At 40.7% G+C, this 27,561-nt stretch overlaps 1 long non-coding RNA gene across 1 annotated transcript; it reads left to right on the plus strand.

The window, feature by feature from the left end:
- The first annotated feature begins 549 nt into the window (after positions 1-549).
- LOC124518184 (uncharacterized) lies at positions 550-27,561 on the plus strand. The gene is made up of 4 exons (XR_006963634.1): positions 550-634; positions 15,305-15,455; positions 22,182-22,352; positions 27,068-27,561. It is a non-coding gene; the product is annotated as an uncharacterized LOC124518184 (long non-coding RNA).

Genomic DNA, 27,561 nt, shown 5'->3' on the forward strand with positions numbered 1-27,561 from the left:
CTTTTAGGAAAGTCTCCTCACTCTCCCCCTCCCATGTTCCTAGCAGCCGCTGATTTGTTTTCTGTTCCTATAATCTTGCCTTTTCCAAAATATCGTGTAAATGGAATTATATGGTATGTATTCTTTTGTGTAGGATTTTTTTTTAACCTATCACAGTGCTTTTGTGATTATTCCATATTGTTGCATGTATCAGTAGTTTGTTCCTTTTTATTACCTAGTAATATTCCATTGCATGGAGGCACCACAGTTTGTTTTTCCATTCACCAATTGTTGGACATTTGGATTGTTTCAAGTTTGAGGCAATTATGTGAATTAAGCTGCTATGAACATTTGCATTCAGGTGTCTGTGTGGACATATGTTTTTGTTTCTTTTTTTTTTAATTTTTTTAATGTTCATTTATTTTTGACAGAGAGACAGAGCATGAGTGGGGGAGCGGCAGTGAGAGGGAGACACAGAATCTGAAGCAGGCTCCAGGCTCTGAGCTGTCAGCACAGAGCCCCACGCAGGGCTCGAACTCATGGACCACAAGATCATGACCTGAGCCAAAGTCGGACACTTAACCAGCTGAGCCACCCAGGCGCCCCTTTGTTTCTTTTGAGTAAATACTTAAAAACAGGATTGCTGTGTCACATGGTAAGAGCATGTTTATAGAAAATTGCCTAATGTTTTTCCAAATGGCTTTGCCAGTTTTGCATTTCCACCAAAGTATGCGATTTCCAGTTGTTATTTATTCTCACCACTACTTAGCATTGTCAACTTTTAAAATTTCAGCCATTTGCTAGGTGTGTAGTAATAACTCACTGTGATTTTAGTTCATATTTCCCTAATAACTGATAATGTTGAACATCTTATGCTTATTTGCCATTTTAATATCTTCTTTGGTGTAGTTCAAATCTTTTATCCATTTTTTAATTGGGCTGTTCATTTTTTTATGGAATTATGAGAGTTCTTTATATGTTCTGAATACAAGTCCTCTATCCTAAATATGTTTTGCAGTTATTATTTCCCAGTCTGTATCTTGTCTTTTCATTTTCGTATCTTCATATCTTCATCTTTTGACGAATGCTCTCTAGTTTGTAGAGATAGTTTATCAATTTTTTTAATGGTTTGTGGTTTTGTCTCCTAAGAAGACTTTGCCTAACACAGAATAAGAAATCTTTTTCTTGTTTTCTTCTATATGTTTGAGCCCACACTTTAGTAGCTCTCAACCTTTTTGGTGTCAGGACCCCTTTATTCTGAAAAATGACTGAGCCAAAATGTATCTGGACGTACAAAGGACCTAGAATACCCAAGAAATCTTGATAAAGAAAAAAAAAATTTAAGTTTGTTTTGTTTATTTTGAGAGAGAGAGCATGCATGCACATGGGAGGGGCTAAGAGAGGGGGGGGGGAGAGAGAGAATCCCAAGCAGGCTCCACGCTGTTGACACAGAGCCCAACTCGGGGCTCAGACTCACAGACTGTGAGATCATGACCTGAGCTGAAATCAAGAATCAGATGCTTAACCAACTATCCACACAAGCACCCCAAGAAAAACATTTTTAAACTAAAAAATCATTGATTTTCAAAGTTGGAGGATTTAACCAGTGTATTTCAAGATTCACTATAAAGCTACAGTAATGAATACAGAGTGCTTTTGGAAGAGGCAGGGTCAGATACACCACTGGAACAGAATAGTCTATAAATAGACCCACAGATGTATGCTTTCTTGATTTACATCAGAAGTGCCACTGTAATTACATAGGGGAATGATGTTGGAACAACTGGATATATTTGAGGAAAAATGAGGCCTGACTCTCTATATACAAAATTTCTTATGTAAGTATATCATAGATTAAATTCAAAAGGTAAAACAATTCACCTTCCAAATTTTATTTTATTTATTTTTTTAAGTAAGCTCCATGCCCAATATGGGGCTTGGACTCATGACCTGAGATCAGGAGTCACATGCTCTACTGACTGAGCCAGCCTAGCACCCCCCACCTCCCCCAAACAATCCAACTTCCAAATAAAAGCATAGGAGAATATTTTCCTGATATTGGGGTAGATAAAGATTTCTTAATCTGGTTACAAAATGAACTAAACTAAAAAAGGGAAATTGATACATTGGACTTAATTAAAGTTAAGAACATCTGGTCATAAAGAGACATCATTAAGAAAGTAAATAAGCAAGCTGTAGACTGAAGAACTCATACACAGAATATATGAAGAACTACAAATCAATAAACAAAAGATGTTCAGTTTTAAAATGAGCAAGATTTGAACAAGCATTTCATGAAAGAAGACATTCAGGTAGCCAATTAACATATTTAAAGGTAATCAGAATAACATCAAAGAAATACAAATTAAAACCATAGTAACACATTCAGCAGAATGGATAAAAACATGTTAAACTGCAATTATCAAATGTTGCTGAGGATATGAAGTAACTGGAACTCTCATACATTATTATTTGGCAGTTTCTAATAAATCCAAACATACACCTACTGTGGGACCTAGTAATTCTACATCCTGGAATATGCTGAAGAAAAAGTAGTTCATATATCCACTGAATACTGCTGGAATATTGCTGGCATACTACCAGCATTAATAAAAATGAAAAGACTGTAAGTACACAGAATGACATGTATGAATCTCAAAAACACTGTGTTGAGAGAAAAAAGCCAGTCACAAAAGAATGCATACTATATGATTCCATTCATGTGAGGTTTAGGAACAAGCAAAACTAATCTATGATGATTGGGGTGCCTGGGTGGCTCAGTCAGTTAAGTGTTTGACTTCAGCTCAGGTCATGATCTCACAGTTTGTGGGTTCGAGCACCACATAGGGCTCTCTGATGTCAGCACAGAGCCCACTTCAAACCTTGTCCCCTTCTGTCTCTGCTCCTCTCTCCACTGTCTCTCAAAAATATAAAATAAACATTTTAAAAAAACCTTAATCTATGATGATAGAAATCAGAATAATGGTTACCTCTGTGGATTTAGGTAGTGATTAAATGAGGCACAAGGAATCCTTCCAGGGTGATGGAAATGGCCAATATCTTGAACTGGGTAGAGGTTTATATATGTATATGAAAATTAAGCTGCATGTTTAGTTTGTGTGCTTTCTGTATGTAAATTATGCCTTAGTAAAAAAATAATTTTAAATAAAAAAAATTACTGAGGACCCCCAGAGAACCTTTATGTGAGTTATATCTATGAAATCTTACCATATTCGAAATTGAAATGAAATTTTAAATACTACTAACTCATTTTAAATAAATCATTACATACTAATATATTTATAAGAAATTTATAAGAAATGGGGCGCCTGGGTGGCTCAGTCGGTTGGGCGGCCGACTTCAGCTCAGGTCATGATCTCACGGTCCGTGGGTTCGAGCCCCGCGTCGGGCTCTGTGCTGACAGCTCGGAGCTTGGAGCCTGTTTCAGATTCTGTGTCTCCCTCTCTCTGACCCTCCCCCGTTCATGCTCTGTCTCTCTCTGTCTCAAAAATAAATAAAAACGTTAAAAAAATTTAAAAAAAAAGAAATTTATAAGAAATGACTATTTTCTAAAAAATTATAGAAGTGGCATTGTTTTACATGTTTGCAAATTTCTTTAATGTCTGGTTTAAAGAAGACAGCTAGATTCTCAAAACTGCTTCTGCAACTAATTGGTTAAAATACCATGTCATGCAGCCTTTTGGAAACTCTTCTGTACACGTATTGGAGAAAATGAGTAAAAAGACAAATAACAGCTTATGATAACAGTTTTGACCTTATGATCCCCCAAAAGAGACTTTGAGCCCCTAGAGTGCCCCATCACTACATATTGGGAGCCATTGCTCTGACCTGTACACGTATGCTGCTTCTTTAGCATGTTGTGAGAAGAGAAATGAAATACCCAAGTTTAGAATGGGTTTCACGTTAGCTACTATTTATTATTAGTATCTTTCTCATTTTTCACAGTTCTGTTCCCTACCTCCCTTACATCTTCTAGGTTCAGTAGCTATGGAAACTTTTTCCTCTCACCCTGCTCTCCAATGGAGGCCATAGTCCAGCAGGCAGGGAGATGAAAGCACTATAGGACACATGAGCATGGCAGGAGCTGAGCTCCATTTCAAGGTGACCTTGATCACTCCACCCTCTTAGCTTAATTATCATAATTTGCTTCTAGAATAAGACTTTGTTTTATCTTTGAACTAAAAGGTCACCCCTGGAACCAAATGGGAAGCACCTTAGGCAGTGACTGGGTAACCTCGGCTTGTCTCATACCAGTTCACATCATGTCCTTTCCAGAGTCAGTGCTGCTGTAAGGTCCTTGACTTAGCATGCCCTTGCTTTCTTAGTGTGTTTTTAGTTACAGTTTAGAGCTGCAGCCATATAACTGTTAGAAAGATACTGGCTGGCTTTCTGAAATGTATCTTATGTGAGAGAATGGGACATATACTTCAGAATAATTTTTTCTAATATTTTATTATGAAAAATTTCAAACATACAAGAAAGTCGAAAGAATTTTATAGCATATACCCATGTACTATCTAGATTTTACAATTTGTATTTTCCTATTGTTGCTTTATTACATATATGTATCTACTTATCAATCCCTCTATCCATTCCATAAATCATCTTATATTTTATGCATTTCAAAGTAAGTTACAGACATAAATACACTTCACCCCTCAACAATTCATGCATATATTTAGCTAGAGCTTAACATTTGTTTATAGGGTGTTTTTTTTTATTTTTTATTATTTTTTTAATTTTTTTTAATGTTTACGTTTTGAGAGAGAGAGAGCAAGAGTACAAGCAGGGGAGGGGCAGGGAGAGAGGGAGACAGAGGATCGGAAGCAGGCTCCGCACTGACAGCACAGAGCCCGATGTGAGGCTCGAACTCACGGACTGTGAGATCATGACCTGAGCCAAAGTCGGATGCTCAACTGACTGAGCCACCCAGGTGCCCTAGGGTTTTTTTTTTGTAAAGTGAAATTCACATACAGTTTACCCAAAGACTTGAAAACTTATGTTCACACAAAAACCTGCACACAGATGTTTACAGCAGCTTTATTCATAATTGCCAAAAACTTGGAAGCAACCAAGATGCCCTTTAGTAGGTGACTGGGTAAATGAACTGTAGTACATCCAGACAATGGAATATTATTCAACACTAAAAGGAAATGAGTTATCAAGCCATGAAAAGACATGGAGGAAACTTAAATGCATAAAAGCTTCACACTGTATGAGTTCAGCTCTATGGCATGCTGGAAAAGGCAAAAACCATGAAGACAGTCAAAAGTTTGCCAGAGGGGCAAGTATGGGGGTGGGGTGGAAGTGGGATGGTGAATAGGTGGAACACAGAAGAGTTTTAGAGCAGTGAAAATATTCTGCATGATACTATAATGGTGAATACATGTCGTACATTTATCCAAACCCATAGAATGTAAAAAAACAATAGTGAACCCTAATGCAAACCACAGACTTCGGGTGTTTATGATGTGTCAATGTAGATTCATCAGTTATAACAAATGTAGAATTCTGGTGACTGATACTAATGATAGGGGAGGCTGTGCATGTGTAGGTACAAGGGATATATAGGAAATCTCTGTACCTTTCTTTCAGTTTTGCTGTGAACCTAAAATTACTCTAAAAAAAATTAAGTCTTTAAAAAAATTAGTCAAGAGAATGAGCACTATAGAAGACAAGGACTACTGTTCATTAATTACAAAAAAAATCATGTCCAGTGAAGTGGACAAATCATAATTGCACCATTTGGTGAATTTTGACACCATTTTGTGAATTGTATTCACATAGGTATCCTATATTGAATCATTAAAATATTACTATCACCCCTGAGAGTTATTTCATGGCCCTACTCAGTCAGTCTTGTCCCCACCACACTCCCAGAGGCAGCAACCTGTTTTCAAAATAATTTTTAAAATATTTTTGGGAGGGGCGCCTGGGTGGCTCAGTTGGTTGGGCGACCCACTTTGGCTCAGGTCATGATCTCACAGTTTGTGAGTTCGAGCCCCGCGTCGGGCTCTGTGCTGACAGCTCAGAGCCTGGAGCCTGCTTCACCTTCTGTGTCTCCGCTCTCTCTACCCCTGTCTTGCTCATGCTCTGAGTCTCTCTGTCTCTCAATAATAAATAAACGTTAAAAAAAAAATTTTTTTTTAATATTTTTGGGAAATTTCTTTTTCGGGAAATCTCTGGATTATTTAGGCCCATTGTACTTGGTCACAGGCTCTATAAAAGTTATAGAAAATTTCCAGTCTTAACTTAGATGATAATAGATACTTTGTGTATGTGACTCTTTTTTCCTAAAAGTCATTTTAAATTATGGAACAGAGAACTGATCTTCAAGCTGCAAAAGGTGTTCAATTCAAGTATTTTATTTCCATAATACTGAATTGCATAGATCTTGGGAAAAGTAAATTTAATGGGTAAAACTTTCAAAAGAAAATTAAACAGGTCACAATCACTCATTCCCATATATCAATAGTCCATTGAAAGTGAAGCTTTCAATGTATCGTGCATGGTGAAAAGGAAGCTCTCAGGCTTCAGAGTTGCAAGATACTATTAAAGCCCTGTGACAATAAACCAGACTGGCCCCAGGGCCTGTTTCCTGGACATCAGCACTCCAGGCAGGTTGGAACCTTTCACAGCTAGTGGAAAATACTTCCTGCAGTGCTTAATTATACATGTCTTGAGGTTTGAGGATAAACTCCATATCAAAAGAAGGCTTGAATCCCAAACAAGTATTGAGTGGCTCTCACTTATTCCTTCCTTTGTCCCACTAAAATGGTTTTGTAGTGCATGGATAATTGTGTGAACACTTATTTATTAAGTCCTCCTGTAAACCTATCCCTGTGAAGCATGTGAGGATGAAAATAGAATTCCCAGTTTCAAGGGGTTTGCAGTTGTCAGAGAGGAAGAATTTCCGGTCCTTCTAGCTGGACTAAAAATCAAATTGATATGAGACAGATTAACAGGAGGAAATCAAATTTAATTTCACATGTACTGGGAATCCACACAGATATAAAATTCCAGAGACAATCAGGCAAAATGAGGTATATATGACATTCTGAACTAAAGATAAAGGGGTAGGGGCCTGGGACTTCAAATGAAGGAATGTAACTCACAGGAAGATGAAAAAGAGTAAATGTTTGGTAAACAAATGTTTTCTGGGCCAGTGGGAAACAATAGGACACAGAAGACTTTGATCAAATAGGCCTTTGCTGCATTCCTTCCTGTCTGCCATACCTGGTTCATATCATAATGTAGTTGTCTATGGTAATAACGCTCTTCCTGGAGCAAGTCCTCTATCTAAATTCTTTCTAGGCTGTTGAGGGGAGAGATAAAGAGTTTTTCCTGAATCTGCTGGGTTTTGATTGCTTTTTAACTCGAAATAACCTTCATGCCAAAGTGGCCCACCTTGAGGTGGCCTGCCTTTTGGCACTTCCACTAAGTCGTTCTGGGCTTTATGGGGTGAATCAGAGAAGAATTCTGACTACGAGGATTGGGAATGATGGAGAGGGGACTCGTGGAAGAAGGAAAATTTGAAACAGGCCTTGAAAGATTGGTAAGATTTTTGACAAAAATGGGTGAGAAGAAAGAGCCAACCATTTTTCATACTGCAGTCTGAATGATTTTTCTGAAGCACAAATCTAATTATTGAATTCCTCTACCTAATGCCCTTCAGTGATGATAAATATCAACACCACTTTGTTTTGTGAGACAATGGTGCCTGGCACAGTGGATGAGGAAACTGAGGCCTAGTAGAGGCCATGTCATCCTCAAAGCCAGTGATTAATGGTACAACCATACTGGAGCTCAGTGCCCCTACAGAATACTCCTCTCCTGAGGCACTTCAACGGCCATTCTTGGTATGTATGTATGTATGTATAAATAAATAAATGAATGTAAGTGTGTATATGTATACATGTGTGTGTAAGTATGTATGTATATAGCATCCTGAGAATAGAAAGAAACTTCATAAGTTGATAAAAAATATTTTTCATAAATCATTAGCAAATCTTACAGAAAACAATAGAGGGACTTTTAATCAGATTAGTCAATAATGAGATAAAGGTGCTTGCTAGTGCTGTTCTTTTAACATTGTTTTAGATTCTAGGATCTGGGGATGAGAAAAGGAAATGAGGTCTAAATATTAGAAAAGACCATAATATTTGCAGGTGACAGTTATCTAAATAGGAGTCCAAGGAAACTGAGTAAAAACAATCTTTAGAACTAATAAGATTTAGGGGCACCTAGGTGGTTCAGTCAGTTAAGTGTCCAACTTCGGCTCAGGTCATGATCTTGTAGTGTGTGAGTTCGAGCCCCATGATGAACTCTGTGCTGACAGCTCAGAGCCTGGAGCCTGCTTCAGATTCTGTGTCTTCTTCTCTCTCTGCCCCTTTCCCACTTGCTCTCTCTCTCTCTCTCTCTCTCTCAAAAATAAATAATAAAAACATTAAAAAAAAAAGTAAGATTTAGCAAGAAGTTAGAAATACGATAAATATAGTTTTCCTATGTATTAGCAACAACCAGTTACAAATATAACAAGAAGAAAATCTCATTCACAGTATCACTAAAAACTAAAATATATAGGAACACATTTTAAAAGAATAATCAAGTTTTTAATGCTTACTGAAATACATTCCTGGACAGTAAAACTTATTTTTTTTTTTGTTGTTAAGATTGTAAGTAGTCTTCACACACAACATGGCACTCGAATTTACAACCTTGAGGTTGCATTACCCACCAACTGGGTCAGTCAGGTGCCCCAAATATACCACTTAAAATTTTTTAAGTAATTTCTACACCCAACATGGGGCTCAAACTCACAACCTCTGAAATCAAGAGTTTCACGCTCTACTGACTGAGCCAGCCAGGTGCCCCTGGATAGTAAACTTGATCTTGTAAAGCTATTACTTCTTCCTTAAACTATAAACTGAATGCAGTTCTAATAAGAAGTCCATTTTATTTTAAAATAAAATTTGGAGTTGACAATTAAGTTCTAAAGTTTATCTGGAAGAATAACAACACATGAAAAGAAGGAAATTCTGAGGAAGGATAATGGAGGTGTGGAAGACCTATCCTTTTATTTATTTTATTTATTTATTTTTAACATTCTTTTTTTTTAATTTTATTTTTTAAAATTTACATCCAAATTAGTTAGCATATAGTGCAACAATGATTTCAGGAGTAGATTCCTTAATGCCCCTTACCCATTTAGCCCATCCCCCCTCCCACAACCCCTCCAGGAACCCTCAGTTTGTTCTCCATATTTATAAGTCTCTTCTGTTTTGTCCGCCTCCCCATTTTTATATTATTTTTGTTTCCCTTCCCTTATGTTCATCTGTTTTGTCTCTTAAAAGTCCTCATATGAGTGAAGTCATATGATTTTTGTCTTTCTCTGATTAACAAATTTCACTTAGCATAATACCCTCCAGTTCCATCCATGTAGTTGCAAATGGTAAGATTTCATTCTTTTTGATTGATGAGTAATACTCCATTGTATATATGCTACATCTTCTTTATCCATTCATCTGTCGATGGACATTTGGGCTCTTTACATACTTTGGCTATTGTTGCTAGTGCTGCTATAAACATAGGAGTGCACATGTCCCTTCGAAGCAGCACACCTGTATCCCATGGATAAATGCCTAGTAGTGCAATTGCTGGGTTGAGGGTAGTTCTATTTTTAGTTTTTTGAGGAACCTCCATACTGTTCCAGAGTGGCTGCACCAGCGTGCATTCCCACCAACAATGCAAAAGAGATCCTCTTTCTCAGCATCCTTGCCAACATCTGTTGTTGCCTGAGTTGTTCATGTTAGCCATTCTGACAGGTGTAAGGTGGTATTTCATTGTGGTTTTGATTTTTATTTCCCTGATGATGAGTGATGTTGAGCATTTCTTCATGTGTCAGTTGGCCATCTGGATGTCTTCCTTGGAGAAGTGTCTATTCATGTCTTTTGCCGATTTCTTCACTGGGTTATTTGTTTTTTGGGTGTTGAGTTTGATAAGTTCTCTATAGATTTTGGATACCAACCCTTTATCTGATATGTCGTTTGCAAATATCTTCTCCCATTCCGTTGGTTGCCTTTTAGTTTTGCTGATTGTTTCCTTCACTGTGCAGAAGCTTTTTATTTTGATGAGGTCCCAGTAGTTCATTTTTGCTTTTGTTTCCCTTGCCTCCAGAGACGTGTTGAGTAAGAAGTTGCTGCGGCCAAGATCAAAGAGGTTTTTGCCTGCTTTCTCCTCAAGGATTTTGATGGCTTCCTGTCATACATTAAGGTCTTTCATCCATTTTGAGTTTATTTTTGTGTATGGTGTAAGAAAGTGGTCCAGGGTCATTCTTCTGCATGTCGCTGTCCAGTTTTCCCAGCACCACTTGCTGAAGAGACTGTCTTTATTCCATTGGATATTCTTTCCTGCTTTGTCAAAGATTAGTTGGCCAAACGTTTGTGGGTCCATTTCTGGGTTCTCTCTTCTGTTCCATTGATCTGAGTGTCTGTTCTTGTGCCGATAACATACTGTCTTGATGATTACAGCTTTGTAATACAGTTTGAAGTCCAGTATTGTGATGCCTCTGGCTTTGGTTTTCTTTTTCCAGATCGCTTTGGCTATTTGGGGTCTTTTCTGGTTCCATACAAATTTTAGGATTATTTTTTCTAGCTCTGTGAAGAATGCTGGTGTTACTTTGATAGGTATTGCATTGAGTATGTAGATTGCTTTGGGTAGTATTGACATTTTAACAATATTTGTTCTTCTTATCCAGGAGCATGGAATCTTTTTCCATTTTTTTGTGTCTTCTTCAATTTCTTTCATAAGCTTTCTGTAGTTTTCAGTGTATAGATTTTTTACCTCTTTGGTTAGATTTATTCCTAGGTATTTTATGGTTTTTTGTGCAACTGTAAATGGTATCAATTCCTTGATTTCTCTTTCTGTCGCTTCATTGTTGGTGTATAGGAATGCAACCGATTTCTGTGCACTGATTTTATATCCTGCAACTTTGCTGAATTCATGAGTCAATTCTAGCAGTTTTTTGGTGGAATCTTTTGGGTTTTCCATATAGAGTATCTTGTCATCTGTGAAGAGTGAAAGTTTGACCTCCTCCTGGCCGATTTGGATGCCTTTTATTTCTTTGTGTTGTCTGATTGCAGAGGCTGAGACTTCTAATACTATGTTGAATAACAGTGGTGAAAGTGGATATCCGTATCTTTTTTTTTTTAATTTTTTTAAATGTTTATTTTTGACAGAGAGAGACAGAGCATGAGCAGGGGAGGGGCAGAGAGAGAGGGGGACACAGAATCTGAAGCAGGCTCCAGGCTCTGAGCTGTTAGCACAGGGCCCGACACAGGGCTCGAACTCACCGCGAGATCAGGACCTGAGCCGAAGTCAGACACTCAACCAACTGAGCCACCCAGGCACCCCGGACATTCCTGTCTTGTTTGTGACCTTAGGGGGAAAGCTCTCAGTTTTTCCCCATTGAGGATGATATTAGCATTGGGTCGTTCATATATGGCTTTTATGATCTCGAGGTATGCTCCTTCTATCCCTACTTTCTTGAAGGTTTTTATCAAGAAAGGATGCTGTATTTTGTCAAATGCTTTCTCTGCATCTATTGAGAGGATCATATGGTTCTTGTCCTTACTTTTATTGATGTGATGAATCATGTTAATTGTTTTGCGGATATTGAACAGCCCTGCATCCCAGGTATAAATCCTGCTTGGTACAAGACCTATCCTTTTAAACATGAAGATGTTGTATAAAGCTATAAAAATTAAAGTAGTGTATTATAGGTCAAGAACAAGCAAATCAATGGAATAGAAGAGAGATCCAAAAGCAGAGCCACACATATATGGTAATTCAGTGTATGACTAGGACAGCTTTCACATCAGCGGGGAAAGTGTGGACTAGATGATGTTGGAAGATGAGGTAGTCACTTGGGGAAAATGATCACATTAAATCATAATTTACTACTAAGTGCAAAGATAAATTCCAGATGGATTAAAAACTAAATTTAAAATATAAATCTGTATAAAATATGGGGTGCCTGGGTGGCTCAGTAGGTTAAGCAACTCTTGATATCAGCTCAGGTCTTCCTCTCAGGGTCATGTGTTCAAGCTGCATTGGGCTCTGCACTGGGTGCGGAGCCTACTTTAAAAAAAAAAACTGTATGAAATATAAAGCTATATATAACTGGAAAAAATTGATTAAAAAAGATCTTGGAATAGAGAAATTCTTATATAAATCACAAAACCAAAAAGCCATAAAGGGGGGAAATGCTAAGAGATGTGACTATAATAAAAGTAGCAAAGTTCTGTGTCAGAGACTGAATTAGGAAAAAGGCAACCAACCACCCTAGTTATTTTAGTGGGAAGAACTTATTCCAGGGGTTCATTAAAGAGGTATAGAAGACTCAAAATACAGAGGGGAACCCTGAAGTACCATGTAAATAGTACCCACAGGAAACAGTTACCACCCATAGGGCTGGGAAAACAAGGGGAGAATTTGGAGTAATGGATACCTAGAAGCTTGGAAGAGGGTCCTGACAAGAGCTGGAACCCAGACCTCTGATGTTGGGGTATATGTTAGTTTTCTATTCCTATTTCTATTGTAACAAACTACAAATTTAGTGGCTTAAAACAGGTTATTTTATAGTTGTATAGGTTAGAAGTTTGACACAGATTTATACAGATCTCACTAAGCAAAAAAATCAAGGTGCCAGTAGGGCTGTGTTCCTTCTGGAGGCTCTTGGGAAAACATTTCCTTGCTTTTGCCAGTTTCTGGAGGGTTCCCATATTGGTTTCTGACTCTTTCCTTCATCTCCAAAGCCAGCAATGGCCGGCTATGTCCTTCACACATTGCACCACTCTGACATTGACCTTTCTGCCTCCTCCTTCCACTTTTAAGGACATTTGTGATGACATTGGGGCCACCCACCGGGATTATGGAGAATAATCTCCCATTTCAGCATTCTTAACCGTTATCTGCAAATTCCTGTTTGCACTGTAAAATACCATATTCAGTAGGTTCCAGCAATTAGGACGTGGATATCTTTGATACTATACTGTCTATCACAGAGTACTTCCTGGCTGGTACCTCCAGAAGGTGTAATAAGTCTCATTCTGGGAATGCTATAAGAGCCTGGAAACTGGAACAGAATATTGCCCTAATGGTAAAGAACCAATCCTAGAGCAAACACTGACAGTAGGTAGCAGCAAGCAAAACAGGAAGGAGCAACTCTTTTCTCTCTTCTCCTGTATTCTTGTCTGTCTCTAGTGCTCCCCTGTTGGTGGGATTTGTCAGGAAGCCAGCTGGGTAAGGAGACCTATGGTTTTGCAGAATTTCATTTCCAGTGTTGCAGAGCAGAATGTAGAAGGATGGGCTTAAGGCTAAAAACAATAGCTTAATAACTAATGAAGATGCCATTAAAAAAATAAAGTTAAGGGACACCTGGGTGGCTCAGTTGGTTAAGTGGCCGACTTCAGCTTAGGTCATGATCTCGTGGTTCATGAATTCAAGCCCTGCATCTGGCTCTGTACTGACCGCTCAGAGCCTGGAGCCTGCTTCAGATTCTGTGTCTCCCTCTCTGTCTGCCCTCCCCTGTTTGCACTCTGTCTCTCTCTCTCTCTCAAAAATAAATAAACATTTAAAAAAAAATTTTAAGCCAAACTTCTAAAAACAGAAGAGTATAATGGTGGTTACCAAGGAGTAGGGTTTGGGGGAAATGGGGAGATATGGTCAAAAGTTAGACTTTCAGTTATAAGATGAATAAGTTTGGGGATCTAATATACAGCATGATACTTATAATTAATACCATATATAAACTTAAAAGTTGCTAAGAGAGCAGTGGTAATCATTTCACAATATGTTAAGTGTATCAAGTCAACATGTTGTATACCTTAAACCTACACAATGTTGTATGTCAATTATATCTCACTAAAGCTGGGAAATAAATACTTACATTAAAAAAGAAGAAAGGTTTGTTATCACCTAAGAAATTAAAAAGGATAAACAGAAACCCAAGATAATCAGAAAGAAGAAAATAACAAATTAATATAGAGAAAACAAACCAGAGAGAAAATCACCAAAGCTAATAGTTGGTTCTTGTTCTTTGTAAAAAGAGCAGCCAAATTGTTAAGCTCTAGCTTGATGGACCAAGGAAGGAAAAAAGGAAGAAAACATCCATTACAGAACATAAATATCAGAAATAAAAAGGAGTTATTACTGATAATTCCTAGCAAAATTTTGAGGAAGAAGTAACACCAATCTTACACAAATTTTATCAGAGAATGGAGAAGAAGGTAACACTTCTGAATTCATTTGATGAGGCCAGTATTACCTGTGTAAAAAGACCTGATGAGAACTTACAGAAAAACACAGTTATAGACCAACATCCCTTATGAATATAGATGCAAAATACTTAAATCTGTCAAAGGAAGAAGGATAAAAAAGTAAGTAGAAGTTTTCCTGGAGACAGTTCAGTATGTGGAATAAAGTAAAACTAAGCAAAGAAGGGATAGTGGTCTTAGAAAGTTGTAAGGTGCAAGTAATAACAAATCTAGATTAAAACACCAGTGAAATTACCTTTTTTCCATCTCTCCAAATGGAAGAGATTTAAAATCATCACCTGATATTAGTTAGGGGGAATATGTAAACGTTATTGGTGGAAATGTAACAGCACAACCTCTTGGAGGATGATTTGGCAATGCCTATTAAAAGTGAGGATTCAGTCCGTGTGTCTTCCATGTTTAGATCCAGCTTCTGAACACTGGAGACTGGCAAGTCCAAGTGAGCATAGGTGTGCATAATATAGTGTTAGATGTAAAAGAGCAGGTTTTATACTAAACATTATATAAAACATGATTCAATTTTTATGAATTACATTTATGTATATGTCCATAGGAGAAAAAAAGACTGTTCAAAAATATAAATAGTGATTATTTCTGGATCTTAGAATTATGAATGATTTTTATTTTCTTCATTTTGTTTGTTGGTATTGTCTGAATTTTAAAATGATGATAAACATTGTTTCTGTAGCAAAAAAAAAAAAAATTAAAGGTTATTAAAGGAATAAAATTACCAAAGTGGTTAAAGGCACTCCCAGGTTAGCAAATAGTTGCGGAAAGAAGCGTTTTATTCCCAAACCAGTACAGTTTGCCTTCAATCACCCTCACTGAAATCTTTATACTGGCAGTTAGTGAGTGGGCTTTGTCTTTTCTAGAGGATAGACATAAATGCTAAAAGTATCTGAAAGAAACCCAGATAAAAACTCTGAAAACTGAAGAAACTGTTTTTTATGTCAAAATCCTACTTTCAGACACTGGTAGAGGTTCATTATCCAAGACGTTGCAGAATGGAATTGTAACCCTGACATGTTGCCCTGTCACATCTAGAAGAAACTGTTCATCTCCAGAGAGAAAAGCGCCTTCTTAGAGCCAATCTCCAGCATTCATGGATCCCAGCTAGAGGTAAAACTGTTTCTTCACTTCCTCATTTGATTACTTTTTAGTCTCTCTCTAGAGTCACCTTCAAAGGATTCCTGGATACTCCTTTCTCTTCCAGGTTGACCTCCCCTTTCTCTGCCCAAGTCTGCCCCACTGCCAGCCCACCCCAACCTGGGTTTCTGGTTCCACTGTGGACTGTAGACACAGTCCCAAGCCCTTAGTTCTTCAAAGTAGAGCATGTACCAGACCAAGAAACATTTCTCTTAAGGTTTCTGATAGCTCCCATCACATATTTCTTCTTCTTCCTCTTCCTCTTCTTCTTCTTCCTCCTCTTCCTCTTCTCCTCTTCCTCCTCCTCTTGTTCCTCCTCCTCCTCCATCTTTTTTTTTTTTTTTTTTTTTTTTAGAGTAGTCTTCACACTCAGCTCAGAGCCCAATGTGGGGCTTGAACTCATGACCCTGAGATCAAGACCTGAGCTGAGATCAGGAGTCAGACACTTTACCGACTGAGCCACCTAGGCATCCACCCCCCTTCCCCCCCCCTTTTTTTTTCCCCAGCACATACTCCTATGACTTGTGCTAAGTGGCTCTCTTTCAGGGTAGAAAAGGGAAGAAATATAGGGGTCTTATGAAATAGGGAAGCCTTTACTTCCACAGAGTCAAACCACATACTGTACCTTTAGGGCTGACATAAGAGGTAATTGCATGTTTGGATACTGCTAGGCTTTCACCGTGATGGATGATAATGTACACTTTGTCTCAGAAAAAAACTATGATCACTTAGGGAACTAAATTTGCTAACAGATTATGACATACTACACCAAGGGAATATTAAGAGACAGTAGAAATTGTTGGATATAGAAATATTTATATATAGACATATATACACTGGTTAGTATACACATATGTATTTCCTAGCTCTGCTGCTGAGAGTACCAAACAGCAGTGACACTCCAGTAGCATTGAGTACATCTAATGCCCAGATCTTGGTTTCCTTTTTTTTTTTTTTAAATGTTTTATTTATTTTGAGAGCAAGTGACAATGAATAGGGGAGGGACAGAGGAAAAGGGAGAGAAAGAATCGAATCCCAAGCAGGCTCCATGCTGTCACTACAGAGCCTGACATGGGGCTCCATCCCACCAACCGTGAGATCATGACCTGAGCCAAAATCAAGAGTCAAATGCTTAACCGACTGAGCCATCCAGATACCCCACTTTTTTTCTTTTAAGCTCTGTGGCCAACATGGGACTTGAACTCATGACCACAAGATCAAGAGTTGCATGCTGTCCTGACTGAGCCAGCCAGGAGCCCCTAGATTTTGGTTTCTAATTCTGTTCTCTAATAAAAGAAACCAGGGCACCTTGGAGAAATGGCTGATTTTAGGACTGAGGTAGGAAATACACAAGATGAGCCTTTTGTAAGGAAGAAAAGTAAGGAAGTGCTCATCAGACAAAAAAAAAAAAAGAAAAACAATAAAGATGGCATATGTCAAAGGGCACAGGAGACGACTGAAAAAGCTCCCAGTGGCCAAAACTGGAACAATTGAAACAACATAAATAAAGGAGGGAATTAAATTTGCCATCAGGATTAGAAAAGTTTATTACTACACCATAGAATGTCAAAGAGACTGTAGAGATTGTCACATGTAGAAATATTATGATCCATCAGTGCAGAAGCCTAATAGTACCCAAGCAGGTGAATAAACTTTATGTCAGGGGCGCCTGGGTGGCTCAGTCGATTAAGCGTCCGACTTCAGCTCAGGTCATGATCTCACAGTTTGTGATTTCGAGCCCCACGTCCAGCTCTGTGCTGACAGCTCAGAGCCTGGAGCCTGCTTCAGATTCTGTGTCTTTCCATCTCTCGGCCCCTCCCCTACTCATGCTCTGTGTCTCTCTGTCTCTCAATAATAAATAAATGTTAAAAAAATTTTTTTGAAATAGTAAACCTTATGTCAGCCCTAAAGGAATATAACCCAAAGTGTAAGTAAATATCTGTGAGTCAATACTGATGGTAATCAATGATTGTATAAATGGAGGAGACTGGACAAATCCCCTTTGCAGAACTCTGTGTAGATACTTCGCTCTCAGTGAGACAGACCATAACTTCCTGCACATAGTGATTTCCTTCCAACCTTGGAAGTATGAAAAGGGAGGAAAAGAGACACTTTGCAGTGGAGAAACTTGACAAATACTACCTCAGCCAGGTGCCCAAGCTCAGCATCAATAGTGACATGTTATAGTATATACCCTTGAGTGGCTGTCATGAGAATGGCACCTAAACACCCTAGTCTAAGCATGAGAAAAACATCCGACAAATTCTAATTGAGGGAAATTCTACAAAATACCTGACCAGTACCTCAAACATGTCAAAGTCATCAAAAATAAGGAAAGTCTTAAGAAACAAGAAAAGCCAAGAAAAGCATAGAGCTGTGATGACTGAACATAAGGTGATATCCTCCATGGGATCCTGGGACAGAAAAAGGACATTAGGTGAAAACTAAGGACATCTGAATAAACTTTGGACTGTAGTTAATGTCACCATGTAATACAAGATGTTAATAATAGGGGAAAGTAGGTGCAAGGTACATGGGAACTCTGTATTATCTGCTCAATTTTTCTGTAAACATAGGGGGACCTGGTGGCTCAGTTGGTTAAGCATCTGACTTCAGCTCAGGTCATGGTCTCATAGTTCTTGGGTTTGAGCCCAACATCAGGCTCTGTGCTGACAGCTCAGAGCCTGGAACCTGCCTCAGATTCTGTGTCTCCCTCTCTCTCTGCCCCTCCCCCACTCATGCTCTATCTCTCTCCATCTCTCAAAAATAAATAAACGTTGAAAAAAAATTTTTTTAATTTTTTTCTGCAAATCTAAAAGTTTATAAAATAAAAAGCTATTTTTAAAAATCATATGAGAAATCACACATAGGAGTCTGTAGAAAATTATTCCAAGTTAAAAGTTTTATTTATTTTTTAATTTTTTTTTTAATGTTTATTTTTGAGAGAGACAGAGTATGAGTGGGGGAGGGGCAGAGGAAGAGGGAGACACAGAATCTGAAGCAGCCTCCAGGCTCCGAGCTGTCAGCACAAAGCCCAATACGGGGTTTGAACCCATGAACCATGAGATTCTGACCTGATCTGAAGTTGGACGCCTAACCGACTGAGCCACCCAGGTGCCCCTCCAAGGTAAAAGTTTGTTTTAAAAAGAACTGCAACAGGGCACCTGGGCGGCCCAGTAGGTTAAGCTTCTGACTTTGGCTGAAGTCATGATCTCACAGTTTGTGAGTTCGAGCCCTGCATCAGGCTTGTTGCTGTCAGCATGGAACCTGCTTCAGATCCTCTGTCTCCCTCTCTCTCTACCCCTCCCCCACTTGTGCACACATGCTCGCTCGCTCTCAAAAATAAACAGTAAATTAAATTTTAAAAAATTAAAAAAATTACAGTGTGATTATTGTTCAACCCACAAATGTCACTTTTTAAAACCCAACAAAAATGTTTACAAAGCATACAAAATATATGCAAAAACTACTAATTGGAGCTGTTTGCAGAACGCAAAACGTGGAACACATATTGGAAGGCAATTGTATGGTATTGTGGTTGGCCAGATTCTAAGATGAGGACACAGTGACCTTGAGTGTGGGTGAAACTTGTGACGGCATGAATTCCGTTCCCATGAGTAGCTTATCAGATGACCAGCTGACCTGAAGAAAGTGTTTATCCTGAGTGGCCCTGACCTAATCAGGTGACTCCTCCAAAAGGACTAAGCTCTTCCTTAAAAGAAGTATAAAGCTTGAGGTATTATTGGTTCTGAAGATGAAGGAAACCTCTAGGAACCGAGAGTGGCCCTGACTGAAGCCAGCAAGGAAATGAACTGCAGTCCTAAATCTGCAAGGAGGTGAATTCTGCCAACAATGTGAAAGAGGTTGGAGGATGGCTCTAAGTCTCAATGAGAGAGCAACCCTGGGGAGACTCTGAGCAGAAGACCAGCCACTCAGTGCCAGCCTTCTGACCCATGGAAACTGTGAGATAACAAATTTGTATCATTTTAAGCTACTAATTTGGTGGCAGTTTGTTACACAGGTATATCCAGGTTGTGGTTAGCCATTCAGACCAGTGGAGCATATCTGCATATACTCACCCAGAAGGAAACCCAAGATTACCGATTGAATAAGGGCAGTTGCAAAAATTATATGTAGCATGATCCCGTTTACACAAAACTAAAGATGTTTGTGAATGGCAGAAAGTCTGGAATGGTAACACCAAAGTGCTAGCTGAGGAGTAGGATTCAGCAGAAGAACCTTCACTTGTTAATACATTTCTATGCTACTACAGAGTTTGTTTGGGTGGAGGGTGGTTCTTTTATTTACAAAGGAACATGCATTTTGTTTTTAATTAAAAAGACAAACTAGCTCAAACCTTTAACAACCCTCTACTGACCCTCAGGATCACATCCAAACTCCTTACTGAGGCCCTTCTTGATCCAGCTCCACTGGTCTCCAGGCCTCCTCTGCCACCTTGCCCCCAGCCACCTTCCAGTCCCACCTGCTCCAGCTCCAGGAACTCCCTGTGCTCTGCCTTCTAGACTAGGAACTTCTTTCTGCCATTCATTTCCCCTTCCCTTTGTGGGGCTCACTTGCCCTTCAAGGCTGGTGCTTTCTGAAATACTTTCTTCCCTGTTCTTTTAGCACCATATCCTCATTTTTTTCCTTCTTGACTCTCTTTGCCAGTTCCATTTCTCCTTCCTGATCTTTTTTTAAGTTTATTTATTTTAAGAGAGAGAGCACGCAAGTGTACAGGGGAAGGGCAGAGAGAGAGGGAAAGGGACAGAGAGAGAATTCCAAGCAGGCTCCGCACTGTCAGCAAGGAGCCCAACATGAGGCTTGATCCCACAAACTGTGAGATCATGACCTGAGCTGAAACCAAGAGCCGGAAGCTCAACCGAGCTACTTAGGCATCCCTCTTCTTGATCTGTAGGTTAGTTTTTGCCTCCTATTCTTTCTGTCACACATCCACCTGCGGCCCAGACATCCCTTTGAGCACAACATTTGGACAGCTTTCTTCAAAACAAGCCCCCAGACTTCCCCGGGACTCATAGACACTCACTAGATGACACCATGTCCTTCCCACTGTGCAGGACAAAGATCTGGCTTCTCCCCTCTCTATACCCCAAACACTTTATTGCACTGTTCCTCCCTTTTCACCTGATCCCCCAGCAAGTGCCCTGTACCTCTTCCAGAAGCTCCGTAAAAACACACCTCTGATGAGGGTGCCTGGGTGGCTCAGTTGGCTAAACATCTGACTCTTGCTCTCAATTTAGGTCATGTCACGATTTCACAGTTGAGCCCTGCATCACGCTCTGTGCTGACAACTCGGATCCTGGAGCCTGCTTTAGACTCTGCCCCTCCCTCCTCTCAAAACTAAAATAAACATTAAAAAAAAAATCCACAAATCTGATGGGGCATCTGGCTGGCCCAGTTGGTAGAGCATGTGACTCTTGATCTCTGGGTCAAGAGTTCAAGACCCACATTGGACACAGAGTCTACTTTTAAAAAGTGGGGGCAGCTGCCAGAGTGGCTCAGTTGGCCAAGCGTCTGACTTCGGCTCATGTCATGATCCCATAGTTCATGAGTTCGAGCCCTGCATCAGGCTGTGCACTGATAGTGAGGAACCTGCTCGGGATTCTCTTTCAAAATAAATAAAAATAAAACTTAATAATAATAATAGAAGGTCCTCTGATGTTACTTCTGAAAAAATCTTTCAAAGGCTTCCCATGGCTCTAGGGATGAAGACCACATTCTTTAAGTTCAGACTCGGCTTATCTGAGTCTCCCCTTGCCCTCTGCACTCTAGCCTCCCTGCCCTTTCAGTGCCTTCTTTCAAATGGCCTTGCATCCAGGGCCTCTGCTCTTGCTAGCCTGGCCTGGAGCCTGCCCTCCACACAGCCTCCCCTGTCTACCAGTGGTGCCTAGTTACCACCTCTGTCTCTTTTCACAGAAATCATACTTCTCAAGGAAGCTTTCCTGATGCCCCAACTATACCAAACCCCTAATGTGGGTACTTGGAGCCTCCTTTCCTTCATAACCCTTCTCACAGTTTGCCATGAAGGTTTGCATAATGCATGAGTTTACTAGACTATAAGACCCCAAGGCTAGGGACTGAGCCTGCTTTCCTCCTTTTGTATCCCCTGGACCTAGCAAGGATAGGCACTCAATAAATACAAATATAAAAGTTGAGGGAGAGGAGATAGACATGGGATACATGGGGTAAAGTACATGGGGTAAAGAATAATTAGGTGTGACTGGAATGCAGGCTTTGGTGAGATAGAGCTGGAAAGCCTAGCTGTTGTTAGAATGGGAAGCATGCAGATACCAGACTAAAGAATTCAAGTTTTTTTGTGAATCCAGGGATGTCAGCTAAGCTTCCTGAACAGGACCACAGTTATATGATCAGTTCAGTGGAGAATAAATGGGATGACCTAGTACATTCTAAAAGCCTTTCACAATAAGTTTGAATTGATATTGGCTATGGAACAAGGAATTTGGGGGGGAGGGTGGATTATATTTTCTGTGTGCTATGTCCATTGAGTCTTAGGTATTACTGCTGTAAGTAACACTGGAGACTTTCCACTCAGTGGTCCTAGTGCTTCATACATTAGCTCATCAGGATGAAAAGGGCTGTGATAATAGGCAGCAGAGCATTTCTGCATCCTTTTTCAGCTAGGAATCCAACATTTTTTTGATTCAATTTTTTTTTAAATAGATATTTACTGAAGTGAGCAAGGATTTGTAGCTGTTTGGAGCCTGAGTGGCAGATGAAACCAGCTTGGAGACTTCTTGGAGCACAAGTATGAGTTCCACCCCAGAGGCTGCTGCAGGGTGCCCAGGCTGCACACTGACCACCTCCACACTTGCAGAGCTGAGGGGATCGCAGGTAAGAGGTCCCTAATCACTGCGTGATTAGGCTTGTGAGAGATCATACTCTGACCAGAGGTATGGCCTTGGTGGAGGTTTCAGCTTCGAAAGCCAGGCCTGGATTACTCAGTTGCTCCTCCCTCCACCTCCTGAGGGACGCTGAGTTGTATTTAAGCAGTCCCACATCGCTACCTGTAACTGTGTATGCCAGAGTAACTCAGCCATGCCTCTACCTAAGCTATAAAGAACTAATTAACCACATTTAATAGCCCATAATTTGTTATTTCTGTATTCTATTCCCAAGGTTCCCTCCTAAGTTATTACCCAGGAAGAAACATAAAACTGCACATAAAACTGCATATTTCATGGAAACGAAGTGAGCTCTTTTTTTTTTATCTCCCTATGATTTAAAGCAGTGGGTCTTCCTAGTTGGAAATGAGGTTCATTCCACAGATGGGAAAGGATGCCACTCCCTGTTTCCCATCATTATGATGCAGACATATAGACAGGACTGGCTACATGATCTGTGGGACCAGGTACAAAATGATGATGTGGGCCCCTCATTAAATTCGGTAGGAATTTCAGGACTGTAATGGAAGACGGTTAAAGCAGGGGCAGGGCCCTTCTGAGGATGGGGAGGCAGAGGCTGCTCACACAGAGTAGTTTGAGTGCTGGGGGGCGGGGGTGGGCCTCTGCCAGAAGCAGCTCAGCCACAAGAGCAACTCCTTCCCGACAGAACCTCAGTAGAGAAGAAGTGTCAGGAAAGAGCAGGTAAAAGCACACGGCAGCCAGAGGGCCACTTCTGTGAGAGTAAGTGGTGTGGCCAAGGACAGCATTCTCTTGGTCATGATCTGCTTGGGGTTTGGATGTCAGTCATGATCTGCTTGGGGTTTGGATGTCAGGGGGACCAAGGATCAGAAAAGAATCAGGGTGCCTTAGGACATCAGAAGATATCGACAGACAACACTGGGATTGAGGGGGCATGAAGAGGGTGAGTTTCTAGGCATGGAATTCTCCCTGTTTTCATTGAATCAACCAAATTTTTTTTAACTGAAATGGAATGGATCAAATTTAGATGAATGATTCCTTCCCTCTAAACTTGCTTCTCCCTTTTCTCCTCTTGGTAAATGATCTGCCTGGGTAGATCACTGGTCACCCAATCAAGGCAGAAACAAAGACTCATCTTTGATTCCTCCTTTATCTCAACACTACTCACTGAGTCCCGTCAATTCTACTTGCATTGTCCCTTTTGAGCCCACACATCCACTTTTCTCCATATCCACTAACGCCATCATCTTTTCTGGCCATGACTATGGCAACAGCCTTTTAACTGGATTGGCTTTTGAATCATGCTGACTAGAGCTTAAGTCCTCATTCTGCCACATATTAACTAGGTGACCTTGGATAGGGCTCTTCAGCTTTCTGAGCCTCTGCTTTCTCATCTGAAAAATGGGGATAATACCTATTTTAAAGGGTTGTTGTCAAAACTAGATGAAATGATGGAAGTGGCTTAGCACAAAGGATGTGTGAATCAGCATCTTCCCTCTGTTTCTCTCCTCATCCTTCAGGCCTTAGTTTAAACATTACTCCCTTAGGGCCCCCTCTCCTGACATGCCGCAGACTCAGTGCAGGTTCCCAGCAGTGCACACTGCTCTGCAACATTCAGCACACTTATCTGTCTTCTTTCAACAGTCCTTTCCATCAGGACAAGAATCTTGGTTTTTTCTGCCACATGATGCTCTTCATCTACCTTGCTAGCACTGCTCACCTTGCCATGTCATTCCCATGCAGACCTGCCCTGCCATATTCAGTGGGCAGCCTCAGCCAGGATCAGTGCCCCACCTGCCTCAGTGGCTCCTGCCCTGCCGCACCTGATAGGCAGTCTTGACCAGGACTGGTGCCCCACCCCCACAAAGTGGCTACAACCCTGCCCCACCTAGTGGGTAGCCTCAGCCAGACCAGCACCCCTCCAAAGCAGCTCCTGCTGGAGGTGGAAGGGCAACACCACTCCCCAGTACACTCACAACAATTGCAGCCAGCCACACTGGAGGCTAGTCCTGCACACCAGCATAACCTGCAGTAGCCACAGCTGGGCATCACAGCCCAGCCCAGCCCTGCCCATGAACACACTTGCAATCATAACAGCCCAGCCACTACAGAAGGGCACATGCAGCCGACACAGCACAGCTTCGTAATGCCTGGTTCTAGTAACTAGGGGGTTTGTACTTCTGGGCCCCACAGACAACTTCTACATAAGGCCACTCTTTTAAGACCAAGAAATGTAGTTGATTTACCTAATACATAGAAACAAACACAGGGAATCAGGCAAAATACAGGGATATGTTCCAAATGAAAGAACAAAACAAAACTTCAGAAAAAGAACTAAATGCAATGAAGATAAGCAGTCTACCTGATAGAGTTCAAAGCAGTGGTCATAAAGATACTCATTGAACTTGGGAGAAGAATGGATGAACACAGTGAGAACTTCAATGAAGAGAAAATATTTTTTAAAAATCAGAGCTGAAGAATGTGATAACTGAGGGGTGCCTGGGTGGCTCCGTCAGTTGAGCATCCAATGTCAGTTCAGGTCATGATCTCATGGTTTGTGATTTCAAGCCCTGCTTTGGATCCTCTGTCCCCCTTGCTCTGCCCCTCCCCTGTTTGCACTCTTTCTGTCTCAAAAATAAACATTAAAAAAAATTTTTTTAAATATGATAACAGAAGTGAAAAGAGGGAATCTTAGATAATGCAGAAGGACGGATTGGCAATATGGAAGATAGGGTAGTAGAAATCATCCAAGTTCAACAGCCAAAAGAAAAAAGACTTAAAAAATGAGGCTAATTTAAGAGACCAAAGAGACAACATCAAGCATAACAACATTCACATTATAGGGGTCCCAGAAGAGAGGGAAAGGGGCAGAAAATTTATTTGAAGAAATAATAGCTAAAAACTTCCCTAACCTGAGGAAAGAAACAGACATCCAGGTCCAGGAAGCACAGAGCTGTGAACCCAAAGAAGATGAACCCGCAGAGGTTTACAACAAGACAAGTAATGATTAAAATGTCCAAAACTAAAGATACAGATTGAATCTTAACAGCAGCAAGAGGAAAGCAACTAGTTATATACAAAGGAATACCCAAAAGACTATCAACTGATTTTTCAGCACAAATTCTGCAGGCTAGAAGGGAGTAACCAGATATATTCAAAAGTGCTAAAAGGGGGCACCTGGATGACTCAGTTGGTTAAGCCTCTGACTTCGGCTTAGGTCATGATCTCCTGGCTCATGAATTTGAGCCCTGCATCAGGTTCTCTGCTGTCAACACAGAGCACACTTTGTATCCTCTGTCCCCCTCTCTCTACCCACACCCCCTGCTCGCTCTCTCTCAAAAACAAAAAAAATTACAAATATTTGGGGGAGAGGGGCAGTGCCTGAGTGGCTTAGTCAATTAAGCATCCAACTTTGGCTCAGGTCATGATCTCACAATTCTTGAGTTCGAGCCCCGCATTGGGCCCTGTGCTGACAGCTCAGAGCCTGGAGCCTGCTTCAGATTCTGTGTCTCCCTCTCTCTTTGCCCCTGGCCTCGCTCATGCTCATTCTTTCTCTCTCTCTCTCAAAAATGAATAAACATTTTTTTTTTAAATCTTAAAAAAAAAAAAACAACAAACCAACAAACCCAAAGCCTATCTATATGCTGCCTGAGACTCATTTCAAACCTAAAGACACAAACTGAAAATGAAGGGATGGAAAACTACAAAATAGGCTTTAAATCAGACTGTAAGAAAAGACAAAGAAGGGCTTTACATAATGATAAGGGGATCAATTCAGCAAGAGGATATAACAATTGTAAATACCTATGCACCCAACCTAGGAGCGCCTAAATATATAAGGCAAATATTAAGACATAAAGGGAGAAATTGATGGTAAATACAATAATGGGGGACTTTGACACCCGACATACCTCAATGGATAACTCAGACAGAAAATCAGTAAGGCCCAGAAAGGCATAGATGGAGTAGGTGGGAGGGACTCTCAGGACAGGGAGAGCTACAGAAATGCAGAACAAGGCTAAGGGTACCATGGAGGAAAGGGTGCCAGAAGACTCCTTTGAAGTTTGTTCCTACTCTAAGGGCAAGAGTTCTGCCTGCCCAAGGCCATGGTCAGGAGTTTTATAGGCATGGGCTCCACTCCTCCACCTGTCAGACATGCTGCCTGACCCCACTTCTCCGCTCTCCATGGGGTACAGGGCCAGCTCTGCATGCATAGAGGGACGGCCAGGCAAGGCAGCGTATGGCAAAATACTGCCTTAGGGGCAGGGGAGACACCACAAACTGGCCAGGGAGTCGCCTCTGCTGCCTCTTCTTTTTCAGGATAGGCATACATTTGGAGGTTTGTGTTTGGGAAATTCAGGAATCACCCACTGCACATCCAGACACCAGCCTGAATGGAGGGAAGGCGGCCAGAGCCCTGAAGGCGAGGGGCCAGCCAGCACTACTTGACCACTCACCCAGCCCTCACCTGTTGTGGGAGTGAGGTTGTCCATCTCTGAAAGACTCCCAGAAGCCCAGGGAAGAGTTCCCACTCTAGCCAGAAAACCTGTCCCTGGCAACACTCCAAACCGTAGTGGCTGAATATGAAGTGTTTCGTGTTGAGGACCCCCTGGCTGGAGATGGCCAAGAGTCTCTACCACCCGTGGAAACACCTGACATATTTCTCTCCTCTCTCTGGTTTGGCAGAGTAGACATGCCATTGCCTTGGAGCAGGGCAGTCTGCATGGAAAACAAACAGGATTCCTGCCTCCTCCAACTTTGGACTACACTGGAAAGCTGGTAAGGTGTGGAGTCAGTCAGAGTAGACGTTCAATGCGAGCTGCAGGGCAGCTACACTTTGTAAGACATGATCTGTTTCCTCACAGAACAACAGCCTCGTGGGTTGATTGAACAAACATCCCACAGATGAGAAATTAAAGCAGGGTAGAGTGGTCAAGGCCACTCTCTAAATAAGCAATTAAGGGGGCTACAACACAGGTTTCACCATCCCTGGGTCAGGGCAGCCTAGTGCTGCACACACACAGACACTAAGCTCTAGCTTCTTCAGGCTAAGAGTTGTCTCGACCCCTGAGTTGTCGGTGTCTGCTGCCAATGATCTTAAATGCAGATTTGTCTTTGTGCTAGAGGTAGAAGTCTTAGAGTTGAGTGAGGGAGCTCCTCCTCAGAAATTTAGTAAATTT

This window comes from Lynx rufus, unplaced genomic scaffold (genome assembly GCF_022079265.1).
Source record: "Lynx rufus isolate CCGP_SWC_20201006 ecotype Redwood Valley unplaced genomic scaffold, mLynRuf1.p SCAF_24, whole genome shotgun sequence".
Classification (NCBI taxonomy): Eukaryota; Metazoa; Chordata; class Mammalia; order Carnivora; family Felidae; genus Lynx; species Lynx rufus.